We start from the raw sequence: 22,814 nt of genomic DNA, 5'->3' as shown, positions 1-22,814 counted from the left end.
GAGAGTAAGAGAACACAAGCAGGGGGAGCAACAGGGGGAGCAGCAGAGAGGGAGAAGCTCCCGGCTGAGCAGGAAGCCCAATGTGGGGCTCGATCCCAGCATGACCTGAGCCGAAGGCAGATGCTTAATTCACTGAGCCACCCAAGCACCCTGAGTATATGGATTCTGATACAAAAACAATAGTGGAATAAATAGCCAAAAGATAAGGTAGTGCTATTTTCTTCTGTGAAATACACAATGAAGTTATCACCTGAGCATGAATCAGCAATGGAAGATTGGAGACCTTAACAAGAAAGAGGAGGTTGAAACAGTCGTCCCAGATTGGAAACATGAAACCAAGTAAAGGGAGTTAAATCAATAAGCTCTCCAGATAGTGCAGTAATGTGCAGACTGAGCCCAGTCAGTACGGTACGTGGTTTTTCTTGCTTTGTTCCTTAGTATTTACTTCTCTGGTACAGAAATGAGAACATGGATCATTAGATTTAGCACATAAATAGTTAGGCTTGGATGTTTTCCAGACAAGATGAGAGGAGAGTGTTTAAAGGAAACCAAGGGTATTTGCAAAGAGATGTTATATGCAGAATCACAGACTTAGGCTTGGTAATGTGGAGAATAAAGACATGAGGAGAAGGATGACAAGTGAAAAAATAGCACAGCCCAAGGGTTAGAGGCAATCAGTGAGGTCCAAGATTCGTCGGAGGAGGAAGGCTGGAGAAAGCGAGATGGAAAGAGTAGCAACGAAGGCCAAAGGGTAGGATGTTTGACCCAGAGGTTGGGATTTGCTTCAATGTTTGATGTTGTTAGGAAAAGGGCAGGGCAACTTGAGTGGGTGGCTGAGATCATTGGAACTAAAAGCTCACTAATTAAAGAGGTCAGAGAGATGGGTGGGTCAGAGACTGAATGTTCAAATCACCAATTATAGTAATAGTAGCAGTAGTGCTGTAGGAATCTGTGAGCTAGATACTAATGAAACTAATCAATGAATGAGGATGGCACAGGAGGAGTAAATGGTGACACACTTCAAAGAAGTTTTGAAGTAAGGAGAAGGAAGGAGAATTGGGGAGCAGCGGTATGGAGGAAGGAGGACACCATGCACATTGGGCCTCGAGGGATATAAGATATAGGACAATGATCAAACTCTACGTAAGAGGCAAATAGTGAAAACAGCATCTTTAGTGCACCACTATGTTTCAGTGACTACAACAGGATGCAGGGAGTGTTCATAACATAAATAGAAGATTGAGTGGTTGGTTTGTGGCAGACCAGGAGTTCCAGAGGGTCAAGTGGAAGAGTGCTGGCAGGGAGGGAGGAATTCCAGTTAACAGCCTGTAAAGAAGTATGGGGATGAGTGTCCATACTGCAGCCAGGCATGGAGGATGAGATTAATGGCATTGGCCTAAAGCGAAAGACAATGAATCTCTCAGGGTAGCCTGCCACTCTGGAGATGAAGAATTAAAGCAGAATGGAGCATGCAGAGGCATTTTTCTTTCATTTTTTTTCACTAGAATTTCAGCTTGGGATCTTTAGATTCATGTTGTAAATTCACTGTAAACAGCACTTAATCTGTTTAAAATTATCATTTTTATTATAAAATATCCATGGTTATGGTAAAAAAAAATTCAAATCGCATGGAAGGTTATAAATTGAAATGTAAATGCCCCGTTTCATTCCATTTCACTCTTAGATATATTCCCTCAAAGTAACTGCTGCTAACAATTCTTATATGTTATTCCAGAAATATTAAATCCAGAAACACAAATACAATAATACTATGCACACTATTTTTTACTTGCTTTTTTGCTCCTTTAATTTAATAAGATCGTAGATAACTTTCTCTAACAGTATGCGTGTATCTACATACCTCATTTATTTAAAGACTGCATAGTATTTCATAGGAGATATACTCTGTAAAAGGCCAGATGTAATATTATCATACTGACCACACTTATTTCTGAAGATTTAGAAGCAACGGGTCTAAGCCTGATTAAGATTGTCCAGTATTTTAGCAAAGACCAAGAAAGAACCGACTCAGGGCAAATGAATGAATGATGAGACAGGAAGCTTCGCCCTTCAGGAAGCATCTCACCTGGATCAGTGATTTGCCAAATGTCTCTCCCTGTCACATATTAAACAAGCAAAGGGTCAAAGTCTTGACCAAGGGCAGCGGTACTGCCCCTCTGAAGGAGGCACTTGCACTGATATTAATGAAGCAATTTTTGCCCAATTAACCGAGAATGATGATTTATCTGTGAACTGTGGTCACTCATTGATCTCCTAGTGCCCTAGGACATAGTATACTATTATCCTCTTCCTATGAATCATTTCTATTTGTCTTATTTAGCTAAGTTTATTTACTTTGTTTACATATTCTTTGCTGTGAAAAGCCATAACAAAAATAAAAACAGACATTTTACAATGAGAAGCACAGCATCTGGCACCTTCTAGAACCAAGGTTTCCACAGACTAGTTTTTACAGAGATACTTCTCAATTTATAGAATACATGCATTTCTGGGGGGAAAATGATTTTTTAAAGAGTTATTTATTTATTTTAGAGCAAGAGGGAGTGCACAGAGAGGAGAGCAGAGAGAGAGGGAGGGAGAAACTTAAGCAGACTCTGTGCTGAGTGCAGAGCCCGACATGGAGCTGGACCTCAGGACCCTGAGATCATGACCTGAGCGAAAACCAAGAGTCAGGCACTTAGCCAGTTGTGCCACCCAGGCGCCCCTAAAAAAAATTGATTTTAAAGTGAAACTTCTTTTCCCACTGAATTTTATACAAACTGGAAAATATTTTGCCTTATAAAATCCATAAATTCAACGAATTTTTTTCACTTCATTTTTTTTCAAGTTCATAGCAAATTTGTGAGCAAAGTACAGAGATTTACCGTAGGCGTCTTGCCCTCACACAAGTATAACCTCCCCCTTATCAGCATTTCCTACTGGAGTGGTACATTTATTGTAATTGATGAACCCACACTGACACATTATAATATCACCCAAAGTCCATAGTTTACATTAGGGTTCACTCTTGGTGCTGTGTCATTCGATAGGTTTGGACAAATGTACAATGACATGTATCCATCATTACATACAGTATAATAGAGAGAACTTGCTTTCTTTGTCCTAAAACTCCCCTGTGCTCCATCTGTTCATCTCTTCCCTCCTTTCCCTGGCAAGCACCGATCTTCTCATTGTCTCTATGGTTTTGATTTTTCCAGAATGTCATATAGTTAAAATCATACACTAGGTAGTGTTTTCAAATTGGCTTCTTTCACTTACTAGTACGCATTTAAGTTTTCTCCGTGTCTTTTCACAGCTTGATAGCTCATTTATCTTTAGGGTTGAATAATGTTCCATTTTCTGGATGTATTACAGTTTATTTTTTTATCTACCGAAGGGCAATATAGTTGCTTCTAAGTTGGAGCAGTTATAAATAAAGTTACTATAAACATCCAGGTGCAGGGTTTTGGGGGCCATAAGTTTTTAAACTCCTTTGGGTAAATGCCAGGGAGCATGATTGCTGGATCATATGGGAAGAATATGTTTACATTTGTAAAAAACCACCAACTATCTTCCAAAGTGGCTGTCCAGTTTTGCATCCCATCAGCAATGAGTTCCTATTGCTTTACATCTTCCTCAACTTTTTTTTCAAGTAACATTTTTTTAATGTTTTTATTTAAATTCCAGTTGGTTAACATACAGTGTAATATTAGTTTCAAGTGTACAATATAGTGATTCGACACTTCCATACATCATCCATTGCTCATCACAAGTGACCTCCTTAATCCCCATCATCTATTTCACCCATCTCCCCAACCACCTCCCGTCTGGTAATCAGAGAAGTTAAGAGTCTGTTTCTTGGTTTGCCTCTCTCTCTCTTTTTTCCCCTTTGCTCCTTTGTTTTGTTTCTTAAATTCTACTTATGAGTGAAATCGTATGGTATTTGTCTTTCTCTGACAGGCTTATTTTGCTATCATAATACTCTCTAGCTCCATCCATGTCATTTGGCAAGATTTCATTCTTTTTTATGGCTGAGTAATATTCCATTATATATATACCACATCTTTATCCATTCATCAGTTGATGGACACTTGAGCAGTTTCCATAATTTGGCTCTTATAGATAATGCTGCTATAAACATCAGGGTGCAGGTGTCACTTTGAATTAGTATTTTTGTGTTCTTTGGGTAAATACCTAGTAGTGCAATTGCTGGATCATAGAGTAGTTCTATTTGTAACTTTTTAAAGAACCCCCATAATATTTTCTAGAGCAGCTACACCAGTTTGCATTCCCACCAATGGTGTAAGAAGGTTCCCCTTTCTCCACATCCTCAACACCTGCTCTTTCCTGAGTTGTTGATTTTAGCCATTCTGACAGGTGTAAGGTGATATTTCATTGTGGTTTTGATTTGTATTACCCTGATGATTAGTGATGCCAAACATCTTTTCATGTGTCTGTGGGCCATCTGCATGTCTTCTTTGGAAAAATGTCTATTCATGTGTTCTGATCATTTTTTAATTATATTATGCATTTTGGGGGTGTTGAGTTTTGTAAGTTCTTTATATATTTTGGATGCTAACCTTTTATCAGATATGTCATTTGCAAATATTTTCTCCCATTCCATAGTTTGCCTTTGAGTTTTGTTGATTGTTTCCTTCACTGTAGAGAAGCTTTTTATCTTGATGAAATCCCAATAGTTTATTTTTGCTTTTGTTTCCCTTGCCTCAGGAGACCTATCGAGAAAGAAGTTGCTATGGCCAATGGCAAAGAGGTTACTGCCTATGTTCTCCTCTAGGATTTTTATGGTTTCAAGTCTGACGTTTAGGTCTCTAATCCATTTCGAATTTATTTTTGTGTATGGTGTAAGAAAGTGATCCAGTTTCATTCTTTTGTGTGCTGTTGTCCAGTTTTCCCAACCCCGTTTGTTAAAGAGACTGTCTTTTTCCCATCAGATATTCTTTCCTGCTTTGTTGAAGATTAATTGACCGTATAGTTAGGAGTTCATTTCTGCGTTCTCTAATCTGTTCCATTGATCTATGTGTAGGTTTTTGTGCCAGTCCATACTGTTTTCATCACTAGAGCTTTGTAATATGACTTGAAGTCCAGAATTGCCATGCCTCCAGCTTTACTTTTTTTCTTTTTTTTTTTTTTTCCAAGGTTGCTTTGGCTATTTGGGCTCTCTTTGGTTCCATACAAATTTTAGGATTATTTGTTCTAGCTCTATGAAAAATAGTATTGGTATTTTGATAGGGATTGCATTAAATGTGTAGATTGCTTTGGGTAGATAGACATTTTAACAATATTTGTTTTTCCAATCCATGAGCATGGAATGTCTTTCCATTTCTCTGTGTCCTCTTCAATTTCTTTTATTAATATTTTATAGTTTTCAGAGTAAAGGTCTTTCACCTCTTTGGTTAAGTTTATTCCTAGGTAACTTCCTTGTCAACATTTGATAAATTTTTATAAGAATGTTTAAAGCAAGCAATTAGTTTTTGGTGGTTAGTGTAAAAATTTTGCTAAGGCTTGTAGCAGATCAGCTATTTCCCTATTCTAGGATATCTCCCTTCTTCTCTTTGTGTTCTTGTGATCTCTTTCTCATTTCATAGGAATTCTTCTTCAGCGAGAAATCCTCAAAGTCCATATTTAGTTTCTACGACTTGGCTTCTGTCTTTCTTATAACCGAATACTTCTTCTTGGTTTTTCCTCCCCAGTATTTAATCACAATTTTTCAATGTTTTCTATGTTTCCTTTGAACCTTATCCACTTTCTCAGTCCATGAATTTGGGTAGGTCTGCTGTACTACTATCAATAGTGGAGCATGTGACCCTATTCTGGTCAATTAGTGCTCTGAGGCCCCCTAACAAAAGTGGAATGGGTGTAGCTTTCTGGTTGGTTCAGTGAAAAGCTCATCTTAGAATCTATGTGAAATCTCCTGGAAAGAAGCCTTTCTTTCTCTTTGGCTTGGAATATGAGGATGTTGGCTTAAAACTGCCAGTGCCATTTTGTCACCACCTGAAACCTGATAGTAAGGCCAGCATGAAGCAAGAGAGGTCGAGGAGGCAAAGAGAGACCAGGTTATGATGATAACATTTCATTCTTTGAACTCTACCTCTCTTCATCCATTTGGGCTGCTGTAACAAAATACCATAGACTGGATGGCTTAAAAACAATGGAAATTTATTTCTCACTGTTCTGGAGACTGGAAGTCCAAGATCAGGGTGTCAGCATGGTCAGGTGAGGTCCCTTTTTGGGCGGAAGGGGCTTTGTGGAGTCTCTTTTATAAGGGCACTGATCTTATAAAAGAAACTCCACTAGCATGACTTAAGCACCTTGCAAAGGCCCCACCTCTTAATACCATCACATGGAGCATTAGAATTTTAACATACTAACTTGGGGGAATCACAAGCATTTAGACATGCAGCATCCCTCCTGAAGACTGTATGAGTACTTTTCTGTTCTGTTAGAAAAATAAATCCCTTTTTTATCATCATCACCATTATTATTATTTGTTCTAAGACACTTTGAGGAGGGCTTTCTGCCACTCGTAACTTGAGTATTCATAACTGATGAGAGGAACACATGGGAAATTTTGACCTTCCTTAGCACACACCCATAGCACCCAGTGGTAAAGAAGCACCATGGAGAGGGAGGTTGAAACCAAGCCACTCAAAGTGTTTAGGATTGTACTATTAGCACTGTCGAAATTTGTCAAAGAGTTGGGAATTGGGAAAAGAATGAAGTGAGAGACAACTGTGGCTACAGGGAGACCAAGCTCTAAATAATCCATGTGAAAGATGACAAAAGCTTGAACCCAGTGGTAGCAATAGAGATGGGGAGAAGTACATGGACTTGAAATATTTTGTAGAAAGATTTATGGGTCATAAATCACAAGCTTCTCCAGCTCTAACATTCTACCATTTATTTGACCAAATGGCACAATTGCTAGTATTAATTCAATATGCTTCCCTGATGTTCTGAAGTTTTTTCCCAATTCAAATCTATGAGGCCCTGGACATAGCACTTGAATGTCATGGATCATTCTGTTTTTACCTCCCAATATCAGCCCCTGCTCCTTCCTCACCCTTTCTCTCTCCAAAGAAATGAGGTACAGAAAATAATAATCAATGAAATTTATATTCATTCTCCTAATTGTCTACCAATAATATTTCTTAATTGCTGCAATGGGTTTTTTATTCAGCAGTGTGTTGAAAGAGATAAGTTAATCCAGCTGCTGGGATGACATGAAGGGAGACATAAAAGTTATTGCTTTGGGTGCTGCTTCGGGCAACCCTCTTTCATTTTTCTTTACTGTCTCCCTATCTGTCGGAAAGGGGAAAAAATATCTTTGCTGTTCGCTGATCTCTTGCACTGTCATACACAACTAACCAAGAAATAATATTTTTCTAGGTAATGTACTTTCATGTTTGATTTGATGGAATTTCATGAAGCCCTGACATGATTTTGAAGTTCTCTTTAAAGATCTAATGACTTTTGCGTTTGCTGAACTCTGCCTTACAGAAATGCATTCTTTTAAACCCCTGAAAAAAAATCTGCAATAGCATTTATCACTTTACTCCTCCTAAACCTAAATAGGCCAACAGAGTAAAAGTGAGTGGCTTGGTAACATACAGATTAGCCTCACTTTACAGAAAGATACGTTCCTGAAAAGATAATCAGTTTTAAAATAAATCCGATCTTTCTTTTAAAACCCTGGGAAGTGGACTATTTGAGGGAACTCACCATCTACTCTTTTTTTGTATGAAGCTTTATCCTTTTATAATGCAAATATTCGTGCCTGAGTTTATCTGTTTTACTACCTAAAAGATTTGTATTTGGTGTTTATGAATGGCACATGTATATTATTATCATGTTTTAATGACCAGTTAATAATAATGACAAAAATTTGTTTCTCAGTTGAATACACAAACTTGGTACCAAAATATAATTTTTAATTCTCAAGAAAGGAACATTTCATTTGTATTTTTGTTCTTTCTAAAAGAAATATCTACACTAAATTATCCATGGCAGTGAAATGTCAATAATATTAACATCAATAATAAGAACAAACAGCTAATTAGGATCTTATTTCCATGACTATTGTCAAATATAACCACTTATTTTTCACTCTTGTGGTTCTTTGCATTAAGCTGCTGCTATCATTACACAAATAAAACAGTTTTTTAAATGTGTTTATATATCGTTGTTTTGTAATCTCATTTGCTATATATCTGAGAGCAGGAATCCAGACTCTTGACAATATATCCAAGTATGTACCACCCTAATGAAGGTGTTGTGTCACTATTTAGATAACAAATGTCTGGAAGGGAAAGAAAACAGACATATGGAAGAAAATGTCTTGTGCAGTTACATGTTACAGGAATATGCTTGTCATCTCAAAGGCTTTGAGACATCTTGTAGTGAGAAGGTAGCAAGGAAGGGCTGCCTGTGATTCTCAGGAAACCAGGAAAAAGCTTCTGCTTTATCAAGTACAGGAGGCCCCTTCAAAGCAAAGCACGAAGAGTGGTCTCTATGGACCGGGAAAAAAAAAATGTATGTGCAACGGAACATGATATGAGCCTGTAATTTTGGAGTTACTAGATACAGAAGAATGTGTTACATAAAATGAGTCTTTTTTTTTCCCCCCAAGATTGATTTATTTGTTTGTTTGAGAGAGTGAGAAAGCATGAGCAAGTGGAGGGGCAGAGGGGGAGAATCTCAAGCAGACTCCCCACTGAGCAGTAAGCCCACTTGGGGCTGGATCTCTGGAACCTGAGATCATGACCTGAGCTGAAATCAAGAATCACTCAACCGACTGAGCCACCCAGGTGCCCCCATAACATGAGTCTTACAGGAAAATAAGTGAAAGGCTAAAGGAAAACCTACATGAACATGTCGCTACTTTAGGAAAACTTCTCAAGCCTTCTATGGTGGCATGAAGTTGGGTGTCCTAAGGGGGTCATAAACAAAACTTCAGAACACTAAAGGGTTGATTATTTAAGGTATCCTTCTGACTAATATTGTCACTCAAGAATGAAATTTCAAGGTCCTGGACTACATCTCCTAATAATGAGTCTAGCACTCAGCCCTTATAAAATCATCATGTTTCCCTAACACAAATAATACAGATTATCTTTCTAATGAGAAGACATGGAGGAAATTTCAAGTATTCTCATCCCGAGTCCCCTCTTTTTTCTGATCAACTTTTTTGATTGTGCTACAGTTTTTCCAAGAACCATTTCCTTTCCCAAACCCTCTGGCTCTCAGTTGTCTATGCAGGCCTCATGGAAATTTAACATTTCATAAATTGGAATTTAAAACAAGAATGAGTATCTGTTTAAAAAATATCATCTTAGAGGGGGCGCCTGGGTGGTGCAGTCCTTAAGTGTCTGCCTTAGGCTCAGGGCGTGATCCCAGTGTTCTGGGATCGAGCCCCACATCAGGCTCCAATGCTAGGAGCCTGCTTCTTCCTCTCCCACTCCCCCTGCTTGTGTTCCCTCTCTCGCTGGCTGTCTCTGTCAAATAAATAAATAAAATCTTAAAAAAATATATATCATTTTAGACGTATTTATAATGTTTTATCACAGTTAACTTATTGGATGCACTTCAACAATGCCAGATATCTATAAAGTACTTCTGTTTATTCCCTTGAGAAATTTTTTTACATTGCACAAGTCAATACTTTTAAGGTTTCTCATATTTTTGCCCATATTCTTCCAGAGCTTAAGTAGTCATTCAATGTAGGTTTGTTAGGAGGCACTCCCAATGCAATCAGTAGGTGCTGAAGTACAAGGATCAATAGAACACAGTTCTCGCTTCAAGGGGGTATAGTCTGGTATGAAAATAAGAAAACAAAACAAGCAAAGGACAACAACATAGACAATATAATAGTATAAGTAAGAGTTATGATGGCTGTAAGGGCAGGGTACAAATAGCCCTCAAAAGGAGCTTCACCTACCCCTTTTCTGTGGAAATTGCTTTTAGACTTAAGAGGGCTACGATGCTCATCATTGTAATGTTGAGTGGCAACGATGTTCAGCCATTAATTGGACTTTTCCATTTGCATTTGAGGCAAAAAAAAGTAAACCTAAAAAGAAAGAGTATGGGTACATTTAATAGGTGGACCTATTAGAAAATTGTCCTTCCTTACTTTCATTCTTACTAGTCCCTCTATACTCATGTGGGATTATTTGCAGAGATTGTGATACTGAGGGGTTTATAAGACATAGTAAGCAATATCTGGGACTGTTTCTGAAGGATCATATGGAGATAATAATAAATAATGAACATGAGTAGGAATAAAAGTCTGACTTTCATGTAATTAAGTTGTAATGTGGAGCAAATAGTGACTAGGTATTATACTTAGTACATTCATGTTCATGCTTTTATATATTGATAGTATGCATCATTATACAAATGCTTAAAATGACTTTTGGAATGTCATAAGCAGAGTGAATACTACCAACATGATGAAACTGATGTAGTTTTGGGTTAGATATGTTTAGATAGATTCAACGCTTGAGCATGATAGGGAAATTATCAACTAGGAGATGGCGGTTGACATAGAGCCAATCACTTTAATTATGCAAATACATTAATATGAAAATGTTGGTTTAATTGGTTTATACACACCCCATAAACAAAGGAAGATGATTTTCACATTACTGGTCTCAGAGACCTAAAAATCCAGGAAATTAAGTTTAATTAAATACAGAATATGTATAAAATATTCACCCTGGGAGAGGAGAAAAAAAAAGTCTCTTAGTTGCTGACTAGTAATACAAACCTTACTGAGACTGAGAACTTTCAAACTGGGAAAACTCTAGGGAAACTTTTTTTTAATCATCCTAGGAAAATAGAATGCTTGTAAACCACATTTTTATTCCTCTTCACTCTTCCTTTCACTCCACTGAAGGTCCCCATGTGATATAGCATGTTTTATTAATTGATTTTTTCCTCTATCTTCATCCATACTATGTACCTTATCTGGATATTTAATTGTTTGTCAGAGTGTGAACCACCTTTATGACAGCAGAATGATCTGGTATTCCCAGCTTTGCATATGGTTTGGCTTGTTCTAGAATAATCTACTAACTTGACTTGTTAAAGCTGTGATACTATGATCCTTCCAGACTCAACCCTCAGATTTACTAGCCATATAAAAGAGATGCTGTTCCCTCAACAGGAAAGGCTCCCCTGAAGGATGTCTGCATCTTGGCACCCCTCCCCAAGGAATGCTGTAATGTGAACACACACTTCCCTCAGAGGGAAAGCAATTCAAAGGTAAACAATCAGCTACCTCTCCCAGACATCTGACACATTATGTACAAAGTACCCTCAGTCCTGGAGGCTATTTTGTCAGGCTCGATCTTTAAAGTATATAGCATAACGATTTAAAAGAGCCACCCGACAAGGGCAGGGACATGCCTCAACCTTCACTTGGCTACATTTCAAAGAAACCGCACTGGCCATCTGAGCAGCACTGCTTTATATTCTACAGAAAAGACAAACTTCTGAACAAGAAAAAAAAAAAAAAATCTACCAGACTAGAAAACATTATGGCCAGCATGGTTGTGTAACACACAACACACCCAAGCAGTGATGAGCCTAGTTCACATAATGTGAAAGTCAAGTGTGAGGTTTTGTTTCTGATTTGAGGTTTTTTTGTTTGCTCTTTTGTTTTGTTTGTTTTTTTGGGTATTTGGGGGTGTTTTTCTTAATCTGTTTTTTGCATCTGTAAGAAGAGTCTGGTTGTGAGCGATTTGGGAGCACGCGGTGATGTACCTTCAAGCAATTTATCTTTTGGATAGTTTGTTAAAGATCAGTCCTTAATAGGCCAATATATCTAATTTTCTTACATTGAAATACAGTTTTGTATTTTAAAATCATTCTTACTTGTAACAAATTAATTTTGAATGTTTCTCAGTTTATGCCAATCTACACAACTCCCAAGAAACTGGGTAAAGCCTAAAGGTGGTTTCTTCAGGACTTTTAAAAAACTCTATTAGTGTGTCAATAGCATTTTCAGTGATCTCCACTATGTAATTATGGACAAATACTGTGAGTTTTACCAATTTGAGGTTATTTTTCCACGTGGGTATTCATGATCATGTCTATAGGTTTTTACCTACGAAGGAAGTAAATTGTTGGGAGTGAATTGTGTCTGAATAGAAAGGGGGTACATTGAGTTCCACAAGATTCTGATGTTAGTCTCTAGCTCTTCTACAAAGGGGGTTCTGGCAACCTTCAGCAAGTATGGTCAAGCTGCTTTGGTCCCACTAGGGTCCTCCTGTGTGTGTGATAACTTATTTCTTGCTCCATGCTGTGTGGTCTATGCTACCATCCCTGCTTCTTGCTTCAAGGACTGATGTGCAAGCTTTGGTTTTCGCACATGCACTTGCTTAAAAAAAAAAAAAAAAAGTCTTTAAATATGGAGTCTCTATTAATTGATGTCAATGGAAAGCTTAGTCATCATCACCATCATCACTATTCTGCAAAGCATTCTGAAAGTAAGCCATTTGATAAGTGCTTGCTTCTCTTTCTCTTTGTGAGATCAGGGATTCCTTCCTCCCCAGCTTTGCAGGAATCATCTGCAGTGTAGACAATAAAATAGATGCTTCAAACTCATTTTGCCCAAAGGGTTATTTCTTATTTAATGTCTGCATTGAAAAGAGCCTTTCTATAGGCGTAACACACTGCTCCAAGCCCACAAAGATCATCATTAAAACAAATAATAGCAGAGAGACCGTCATTAAAACAAATAATATCACAATTTCTTGATCGGATAAAGAGAGGTGCAGTCCCTCACTTACTGTCTGTGGTATCTTAAACAATGCATGATTCAGATTTCTGGGCTCTTTTTTCATAGGGATTATAAGAGATCGTGCATGCCAAAATGGCTGGCACGTTGAACAGTTTGAAATACTTAGTGTTGGTGGTAGTAAACTCAAGAATTGGAAAATTGACTCTAAGTGAAACATAAACTCTAACTACCCGAGTATGAAAGAGGAGATGGAAACCCTGCTTAGGTTTGCTGCATCGCTAAGTTGTCTCACATGAAAGCAAGTATCCTAGACAAATGCTGTCACTCAGGGCTGTTGGTCCTCAAATTCCTAAGGTTGGGTTGGAAGTAGCCATAATTCCCAACATGCATGACTTCCTTCAGCCATTGTAGTTCAGACAGCACGTCTCAGCTGTTCTACCTCCATCTGTAGCGTGGTGGGGTCTGGTACTATATGTCTGGGGAAAAATTGGAGAAGCAGGTAGAATTGCTCTTTTGTGCACCCTTGAGGTTGGGGGAAAGGACGATATTGGAGAAGGTCATCAACACCAGATGGTAATTCAAATCTACAGGAACAAATGAAAAGAACCAGAAATTGTAAATAAGAGATTACTATAAAAAATTCTATAAATCTATTTCCTCCTTCCCCCTCTCAGTTTTTTAAAAAGACATAAATTATGGAAAGTAATAATTATAGCAATGTGTCATTAGATATGTAATATGTATAATAATAGTAGCATAAAAAGGGAAGAAGAGAAATTGGAATGACATTTCTGTATCTCACTGGAATTAAGTTAATATAAATCTGAAGTTGATTCTGATAAATTAAGATGTATATTATAAATCATAGAGCAATGACTATGAAAATAACTTGAAAAAAGAAAATAACTTGAAAAATATAGTAAAACATTATTAAAATTTTAAATAGTAAAGTATAAAATAATAAGTTAATACAAAATATTTTATTACAATTTACCTTCAATAATAGATACTATTTCATATAATGTAAGAACTTTGTAAGGATATACTTCTATTTCCCCTCCCATTTTTTGTTATTATTGTAGATTTTAATTCTGTTATTAATCCCACAATGCATTCATATCATTTTGCTTTAAATAATCAATATGTTTTAAATGAATTAGAAATTACAATGAGGAAAAATAATGTTGTTACCATCTTTACTATTCCACTTTCCATTTCTTTCTATACTCCCAAGTTTTCATTTCATACTATTTTTCTTCTGCTTCTAGAATTTTCTATAATACTTTTTGTAGGTCATGTCTGTCAGCATTGAATTATATCAATTTTTAAATATAAAAAATGTATTTCCCTTTTACTTTTGATACGTTATACTTTTATTATGCAATCTAAAGTGTCTTGTAAATTGATGCTTCCTTTGACCCTTTGGGTCTTTTGGAACTGTGTTATTTAATTTCTAAATAATAGAAATTTTTCTTAGATATTTTTCTAAATATTTTATCGGTTTTGATTCCTTCTCATGTAATCAGAGTACTTCCTTCGTATTGTATCTTTTCCTTCCCACTTACTGAGAATTTTTTATTACCTGTCATATGATTTATCTTGGTGACCATATGCTGTACCCTTGGTATAATTTGTTTTCTGTAGTTGCTATGCTTTGTGCAGTATAAATACCAATTAGATCAAGATGGCTGATACAATTCCTTACATCATCTGTGAACTTTTTATTTAGATGTCCGACTGGTTGGTAAAAGGGGCACGTGAAACTCTTTTATCTGATTTTGGGACTATTTTTTCCTTTAATTCTGTCAGTTTTGCTTATGTTCTATATTTAAACACATCCATATTCTTCTTTATCTCTGGAAAATTTTTTCTTAAAAAAATCTATCTTTCTGCATATTAAAATAAGCACACCAGCCCTCCAATGCTTATTGATTACACAGTATGTTTTTTCCACCCACGTACTTTCAACCTACCTGTAATCTTATTTAACTGCACCTCAGACAGCAACTAGTTGATTCTGCTTTTTTATCCACTCTGACCATCTCTGTCTTAAAATATAATAATTATATTCTTTTAACATTTAATATAATTATTGATAAACTTAGATTTTGGTCAACATTTTATTAACAGTTTTCTGTTTATTCTTCTGTGCCTTGTTACCCTGTTTTCCGTTTCATGCCTTATTTGACATGATTCAAATATTTTTTTAAATTCCACTCTAACTTATTAATTGCCTTTTTAAGCTATATCTCTTTGCATCTTTTTGGTTGCTCCAGGGATTATAATATATATCCTTAATTTTTCACAGTCTGATTATAGGAAATATGATACCACCCCACAGAAAGTATAGGGAACTTGTTTATTCCCTCCACTTGAAAACTTTTATTCTATGGTTTCATAGATAGTAAATTTAATATATTACAATCCCCAAAAGAAAGTATAAGTTTTGCTTTAAACAACACTATGAAATTTAAATAATTTAGGGTAAACATTTAAACATTTTCCTTTCTTTTCTTCTTTTAAGTAATCTCTACACCCAGTATGGGGTTCAGCTCTACAACCCTGAGATCAAGAGTGGCACACTCCACCAACTGAGCCAGCCAGGTGCCCCTAAACATTTTCTTTTATATTTACACAGGTATCTGCCACCACCAAAACTTTGTGTTCCATGAAGATTAAATGTTCCCACTTATTCATTTTTCTCAGACTAAAGATCTTTCATCATCTCTTGTCCTGTAAATCTGCTATTGACAACTTATCTTGTTTTTTGCTATCCAAAAAATGTGTTTCTTTTGCCTTAATTATTGATGAATATTTTTGAAGGCTAAATATTTTTGAGTTGAGAGACTTATTTTTTTTTTCAACACTTCAGAAATTCTGGCCCACTGTCTTCTGGCTTACATAGTTTCAAAAGAAAAGTCTTCAGTTGTTTTAATTGCTTTACCCCTCTATCAATGTTGGGTTTTTCCCTGGATGCTTTCAAGAATTTCTTTTTATCTTTAGTTTTTATCAGGTTGAGTATGTTGTGCATACGTTTGGTTTCTTCTTATTAATCCTATTTGAGGTATGCTATGTTTTCTTGATTTTGCAAATTTATATCTGCCATTAAATTTTGGAAGCTTTTGGTCCTAAATTTAACTACTTATTTTCTGCCCCCTACTCTCTCCTCTCTTTCTAGGACTCCAATTACATACATATTATAACTTTTGGTATTGTTCCACTAACACTTGAGGCCATATATATTTTTTCAATATTTTCCCTCCTTTTATTTTAAATTACTTAACTTCTATTGATCTCTTGTCAAGTTCACTCTCTCCTTGACCATTTCTATTATCTTATTAAGATCATTCTGTTAATTTTTTTAATTTAAGGTACAATGTATTTCATTTCTAAGATTCCCATTTGGCTATTTTTCATATTTTCTATTTATCTGCACAGAGTCCATAATATTTCATTCATTACCAACATGTTTTTCCTCATTTCATTAGTGATAGTAACATTAGCCACTTTAAATTCCTTGTCTGCTAATTCCAATATCTGATTCATCTTGCATGTGGTCTCTATTGATTGTCTCTTTGTTTCAGGACACTTCACATTTTCCTGGTTCTTTCTATTTACAAGAATTTTGTATTTTTTCTTAGGCATTGTGAATGTTATAAAGACCAGAATTTGTATTTTGTTGTATTCCTCTGAAAAGGATTGACATTTTTGTTTTAGAAGTCAATGTATTTGATTACACTTAAATTGCAAACCCTCACCCTCACCTCCAAAGAGGCAAGTTATTTCTCAATTATTTCTTTTGTCCTAACTTGATATGTTTGAAGTCTGTTTTGCACAGGTGTGAGTCAGGGCATCACCAGAGACTGGGACAGAGTTGACAAACATTATCTGGTCTACTCTTCCAGGAATCTGTCCTTCCCACAGTTCCACCTTTACATTCCTGATGTTGTAGCCAGATTGGGATTTTGTCTTCTGGTTTCTCAGACTAGTAGCACAGAGGATTTTCTATCAAATGTTCAGGCACACCTCGTATACTGAGACTGCATTACATCTTCAGGCCAAAAGAGCAAATATTTCAAATTTCCCCCGTGTTAGTCCCTTCTTCCAAGTTTTTACTCTTCTCCGGAATATGTGAAGTGGGTTTTTTTCCCCTCACTTCTAATAAAATTCTCTATCACTGGTTTGCAGCAGTTTGATTATGATATTGTTAGCATTTTTTAAATACCTACTATGGTTAAGATCACTGAGTTTTTTGAATCTGTGGATTTAAATTTTAATCAAATCTTGAAAATATCCAGCTGTTAATTTGTCAATTTGTTTTTGCTCCTTCTTTTTTATGGACTCTAATTACACATTTGTTAGACCTCTTTATGTTGTGTCACAGCTAGATGATACTAAGTTCTTTTTTCCATTTTTTTCCCCTAGCTGTGTTTTATTTTGCATAGTTTTCATTCTTAGATCTTTAAGCAGCATCTGATCTGATATTAAACCTATTCCATAAATATCTCATTTGAACTATTGAAATTTTTTTTAAGTAGGCTCCATACCCAGCATGGAGCCCAACACCAGGCTTAAACTCACAACCCTGAGATCAAGACCTGAGCTGAGATCAGGAGTCAAACGCTTAACCTACTGAACCACCCAGACATCCCGAGCTATTGTAATTTTCATTCTTAGAAGTTCTCTTTCTTTTTCTATTTTACATATCGTTATTTACTATATTTGTTTTCCTTTAAATACTACGCTATGATTACAATAGCTTTTTTTAATTACAGCATCATTTTTTAAATTTTTTAAGGTTTTATTTAAATTCCAGTTAACATACAGTGGATTACAATAGCTTTTCATTGTTTTTGTCTGCTAATTCTTTCTTTATTATTATTTTGTATCTTTTTCTAAGGACTGATTTTTGTCATCTAGGTATAGCTCACATTCTCTTTCTTTGAATGGCTACTAATCTTTCATTGGCTCCTGAGCACTGTGAACTCATTGTTATCTTTCTGGATTTTGTTGTCTGCCTTTAATGATTGCTGGCTTGGTTCTGATAGGCAGTTAAGTACTCACAGCTTGATTTGATCTTTTGGGGTTAATTTTTAAGCTTTGTAGCCTTTACTCTTGGGATGTTTTAATCTCACTATATGAACCAGCCCTTCTATGGTTTGTACTGAATTTTCCAGGTGATCATCAAGAAATTTCCATTCTGACTGATGGAAACCTGAATGATTCTTAGTCCACTGTGAGCTCTGAAGACAATTTCATGCACAAAATTATGTTGTACAACTTTATGGATTTCTCTCCTACAAATATACACATCTATATTTAAGAGATTTATGGAACTTTTTTCATCACTCCTTTGTCCCCAGAACTGTGCCACATGACTTCCCACTTGTTCAGACTTGCTGACTTCTCAATTTCCAGGCTTCTTCTCAATTCAGCAATCCCTCTACTTTAAACACTGAATTCCCCCTCCCTGCTCCACAGTCCATAATGTTAGAAGTCAGAAGTCCAGTCAGAAGTCCAGGGTGATCTTAAGTTTTATTCATTTGTTTCCTTTCTTTCAGAGATCAAGTTCTGCACTGCCTGTGCTTCAAAGTCTGAAAATTGTTGTTTCATTTATTTTGTCCCAGTTTCTAGTTTTTTTCAAAATGGGAGGTTAAATATGGTCCCTGTCACTCTACCATCTCTTCAGAGTTTTTAACTTTTATTTTCTCTAGTTGACAAGAGGTCATGTGAGCAAACGTGATGCTGTAAAGAGGGGAAATGATCTGTGTTAAGATTCTCCAATGTGCAAAAATCCATATTTAGTCATTAATATTACATTTCATTCAAATTGCTCAGATATTGATTGCTCAGATATTTTTCTTGACTGATTTACAAATATCTTCTACTTACCAGATCATTAACAAAGAATACAAACTCTAAGGCATTTAATTGTTGAATAGGAGTTTACTTTTCTATCCATATGATAATGGAAGGAGAAGCTTAAAAATATTAATCATCATACCTGATAAATAAGATAGACAATATTCAACAAATATCCTTGATTGCCTGATAATGACCAAGCTAAATAATTAAATTTATTGTTTGCCTTTGTTGCTTGTTGTAACTCCAGATATTAGACCTAATTGAATCAAGAAAAAGCAAGTTTCTATCTGATATTCAAATAGAAGACTCAGCTCTACATACCCATACACAAAAAAAAACTTCTTTCAGGCCTCGTTCAAGAGCCTTAACAAGTTTTCTAAGATAGATGTGAACAAATGTGAACAGTTTCAGTCATACATACAAATATAAAGATAACACTACTAACATAATATAGTGCTTTTGTTATAGGGATCATATTATAAATTTACTGGATAACCATGTACTCACATCAAACTTAAAATGCATGACTCTAGAGTGTTTTAAAGTATTTCATCATCATATTTTACGTGAATGTTGGAATTATTGCCAGATGCTTTTATTTTTTAAAGATCAACTTATATCAGAGATTGGCAAACCATGGCTTATAAGCCAGATATGATCCACTCCCTGTCTTTATAAATGAAGTCTTATTGGAATGCAGTCACTCCTATTTATTTATATTTCTTTGGATGCTTTCATGCTACAACAGCAGAGTCGAGTACTTGTAGCATAAGCTTTGCGGCCTACACAGTCTAAAATATTTACTATCTGCTTCTTAACAGAAAAAATTTGTCCAGCCCTGACTTATATGTATATGGCAATAGGAGGAAGAAATTAAGGAATGGAAAGGAAATGGTGGGGAATGAGCAATGCAAAGATGGAAGAAGGAGTATGAAGAGAACTATGTCCACATGGTTACTATACATATTACTCTTTGATCCTGTGCCTCACTTAAAATTATAAATTTACAGGTAATTTTTAGCATCTGGAAGAGAATCTAGAGATCGTTTAGACTTATAGCAAATTCTCTAAATCCTGCTGAGTTCTTATTTCACTCATGTGAAATAGTATTGTAATAATTTTTTGCAAGATTAATATAAGACCAAGATTAAATAAGTAGGGTATGTGAAAATGTCTTCTAAGTTCCAGTACCTACCGCTAGTAGGTACTCAATATAATTTGTTGCACCCAAAGTAGTTATCTAGACCGCCTCGTTTTGAAGAAGAGGAAACCAAGGCAGAGAGATTAGATGGATGAGGCAAGATCACTCTAAATTTGTGGTGTATCCGTGAATTGATTCATGGCTTCTGTTTCCTCTTGTGACACAGTTTGCACTGGAGTCCCTAGATCTTCTTCCACTTCTCTGTCTCCTATGCCTAGCTTTGGACTGAAAAAGATTTCCTCAACCCTATTGAACCTCCCATCCAGTTTATAAGAATAATTGTATCCTCATGGACATTTGGCTTGAAACACTCATGGTTTGATATGGGTCTGGGTTTTGTTTTTTCTTTTTAATTTTTCCTTTTTTATATATTTTATCAGATTTGGGTTTTGGGGGATCTTTTTGTTTTTGTTTTTTTGTTTTTGGGTGGTTTGTTTTTGCTTCTTCAAGTCTACAGAATGAAAGGAATGGAAAAACATATACTTTATTACACACATCTTATATAAGAACATAATTAAGATTTGAAACTTTTACAAAGTTAAGTGGATTTTAGCTGAAATTAAAAATATGTATGTATGCTTTTATGTGGGTGTGTGTATATGTACATATTGAAAATAGATCCTTAAATACTACTTTACCTTCCTTTAAGTGACTATAGATTGGTGCTGCCCAAAAGTTAATATCGAATCTATATATGACTCTTCTCAACATATTTTTAAAAAGGGATAAGATCACTTCCTGTTAAACTCTAGAGTGTATCTCCGGGTATACTTTTAACTATTAGAACCACACAGAAAAATCCAACTGAAATACAAGATAATCCCTTTATAACCCACACCAAGGGCATTTGAAGAATTTCTCCCAGTGAAAAGGATATTTTAGTCATTGTATCTTCATTATCTATAACTCCTGTAGTGCCTGGGGCTTGTGGTTGGCACTCAATTGTTTAGCAAATGAATATTTTCACCCTTGAATGATTCTTTCCTATCAATTTCCTACCAAAAAAAAAAATAATAATGAAAAAAGGACTTTAAAAATTACATCTTTCAAGCAAACTCTTTAAAATCTTTATGGAAGTTCAAAAACATTTTAAAGCATTTTAATTTGTTTTGTTCTTTCTGTACTTGATGCCAAAGGCATGATGTTGCCTGCCTCTGCTTGCTTACAGGTAGAGGCAACTTGAATCCGTCTAATGGAGGATGCCAGGAGAGGTAAGAGAAAGCATGAGATGGAGATGCCATTTCAGAAGCCGACTGTACATCTACTTGTCACAGATCTCTTTTGGAGTGGCATGGCAGCTCAGCTCCAACTCTCTACTTGCTACGGTAGCAATAATAAAAGAGAGGAATGTCCTAACAGTTTGTGGGTGGGTGGACTTAGCCAGACCTTGAAGAACCCACAGTGTTCTCCACTTGAGCCCAATTCTGTGAATCACTTTTGTTCCCAGAGCAGCTGTCTTTCCACTTGGAAAAGATAGCGAGCGTATCGATACTTATTGACAATGGAGGCTTGCCGTTCACTCAGAAATCATTTAGATTCCTACTGTTGGCATTAGTTGATAAGTATTTACCTATGTAAAATAGTCAGCAGTGAACTAAGCCATCTAGGGATCTGCATAGGTGGAAATGCTGATGAAAAGAAAAGCTGTATTAAAGAGAAATCACCGGTATTTGGCAGGGTGATGATGGTATTGTTTTTTAAAGTTTTAATCTTCTGAAATTTAGGGCAAAAATAAAGGGCACAAATGAATGCAGCATGTGGGCAAATCTTAGAAAATTTTAAAATGTAAACAGGGACAAATAGTAATGTCACATCCATAGAATGGGATTTGTAAGCCAAAGAGTCATCCTTTTTAAGGAAAGCCAAGTCAGTTCACTTCTCTTAATTCGGAAGTATTTACTACAAGAATTTTTATTAGTGAACAAATAATATATATTAAATTTTAATTTCATAAAAATAAAATATGACAAAAATTTGGATTTTGGAAAAATAGAAGCCATGAACTATATTCCGCCAACCAAATTTTATTTTTGCAAAACACTTTATAGCCCATGTCTATAAGTGTGCATATTCTTGTCACTAACAATTATTAAATATACATAGACTGCATAATTCTTCTGTAATTAATTCAGTATGAATTTAAATCTGAACTACTTTGATGAAAAGAAACTTTCTGTATGGCACCTTTTAGAGTATTGAAATGTTGGCTGTATTTTTCAAAATTTCATTGACAATGGATACTCTCTGTACCTTTTTATACTGACATCAAAATGTCTTTACACAGTCATTATTTATTTTGACTTATCAAACAACCGGGGTGGGGGGGTGGATAAACGAGTGTGTTTCTTAAGACTATCTCAAAGGTAGGTGTGGCTGGCATTCCCTGGCATGGATTTTCTAGTGGATGGCATGCCAAGGTCTTAAGACTAAAAGTAATTATATCCAATGTAAGTTAGTTATTCTTTGCCAGTTAAAATTGGCTTTTCAAAGAAAGATTTGAATCTACATACATATAAACTATTTCAAGAACAGAAGTACAAGAAGTACAAGTTAAATGATTTACTCAACTTTCTAACACAAAGTGAAAGTCAGAAAATATTGAGTGAGAGTAAGACAAAAATACATTGGAGTTTTAATGGCATTTCTAGGTAAGGAAATTTACCTTGTTTACATTGAAAATAGATGGGCAACAGAGTAGTTATCGAATTTGGCATTTTTCCTATATTGTGTTACCCTTTACCTCTGTGGTGTACATTATATCCGAAGGGGGGAAAATGTCATGGCTTTCAACTGTGTATTCACCTACACTTCTTGTATAAAATTACTCAATTTAGCTAAATGATAATTTGAAAAATCATTTCTCAAATTCTGGTTGTCAGGTGAGAACATCCCCTCGTTGGCACAGGATAATGTTTTCAGTTAATGTATGTGATGTTGGGTAATATATCACTGTATATAATTAGACATAGAAACCTATTTATTTAAAAT

At 35.6% G+C, this 22,814-nt stretch overlaps 1 long non-coding RNA gene across 1 annotated transcript in view; it reads left to right on the top strand.

Annotated features, from left to right (window-relative positions):
* The window catches only part of LOC130542924 (uncharacterized), a 182,104-nt gene that overhangs the window by 75,535 nt on the left and 83,755 nt on the right, over positions 1 to 22,814 (top strand). The window contains exon 2 of the long non-coding RNA XR_008957841.1: positions 20,995 to 21,037. This is a non-coding gene — a long non-coding RNA (uncharacterized LOC130542924). The remainder of the gene's footprint in view (positions 1 to 20,994; positions 21,038 to 22,814) is intronic.

This window comes from Ursus arctos, unplaced genomic scaffold (assembly GCF_023065955.2).
Source record: "Ursus arctos isolate Adak ecotype North America unplaced genomic scaffold, UrsArc2.0 scaffold_6, whole genome shotgun sequence".
Taxonomy (NCBI): Eukaryota; Metazoa; Chordata; class Mammalia; order Carnivora; family Ursidae; genus Ursus; species Ursus arctos.
This window is presented reverse-complemented; position numbering and strand designations above follow the sequence as displayed.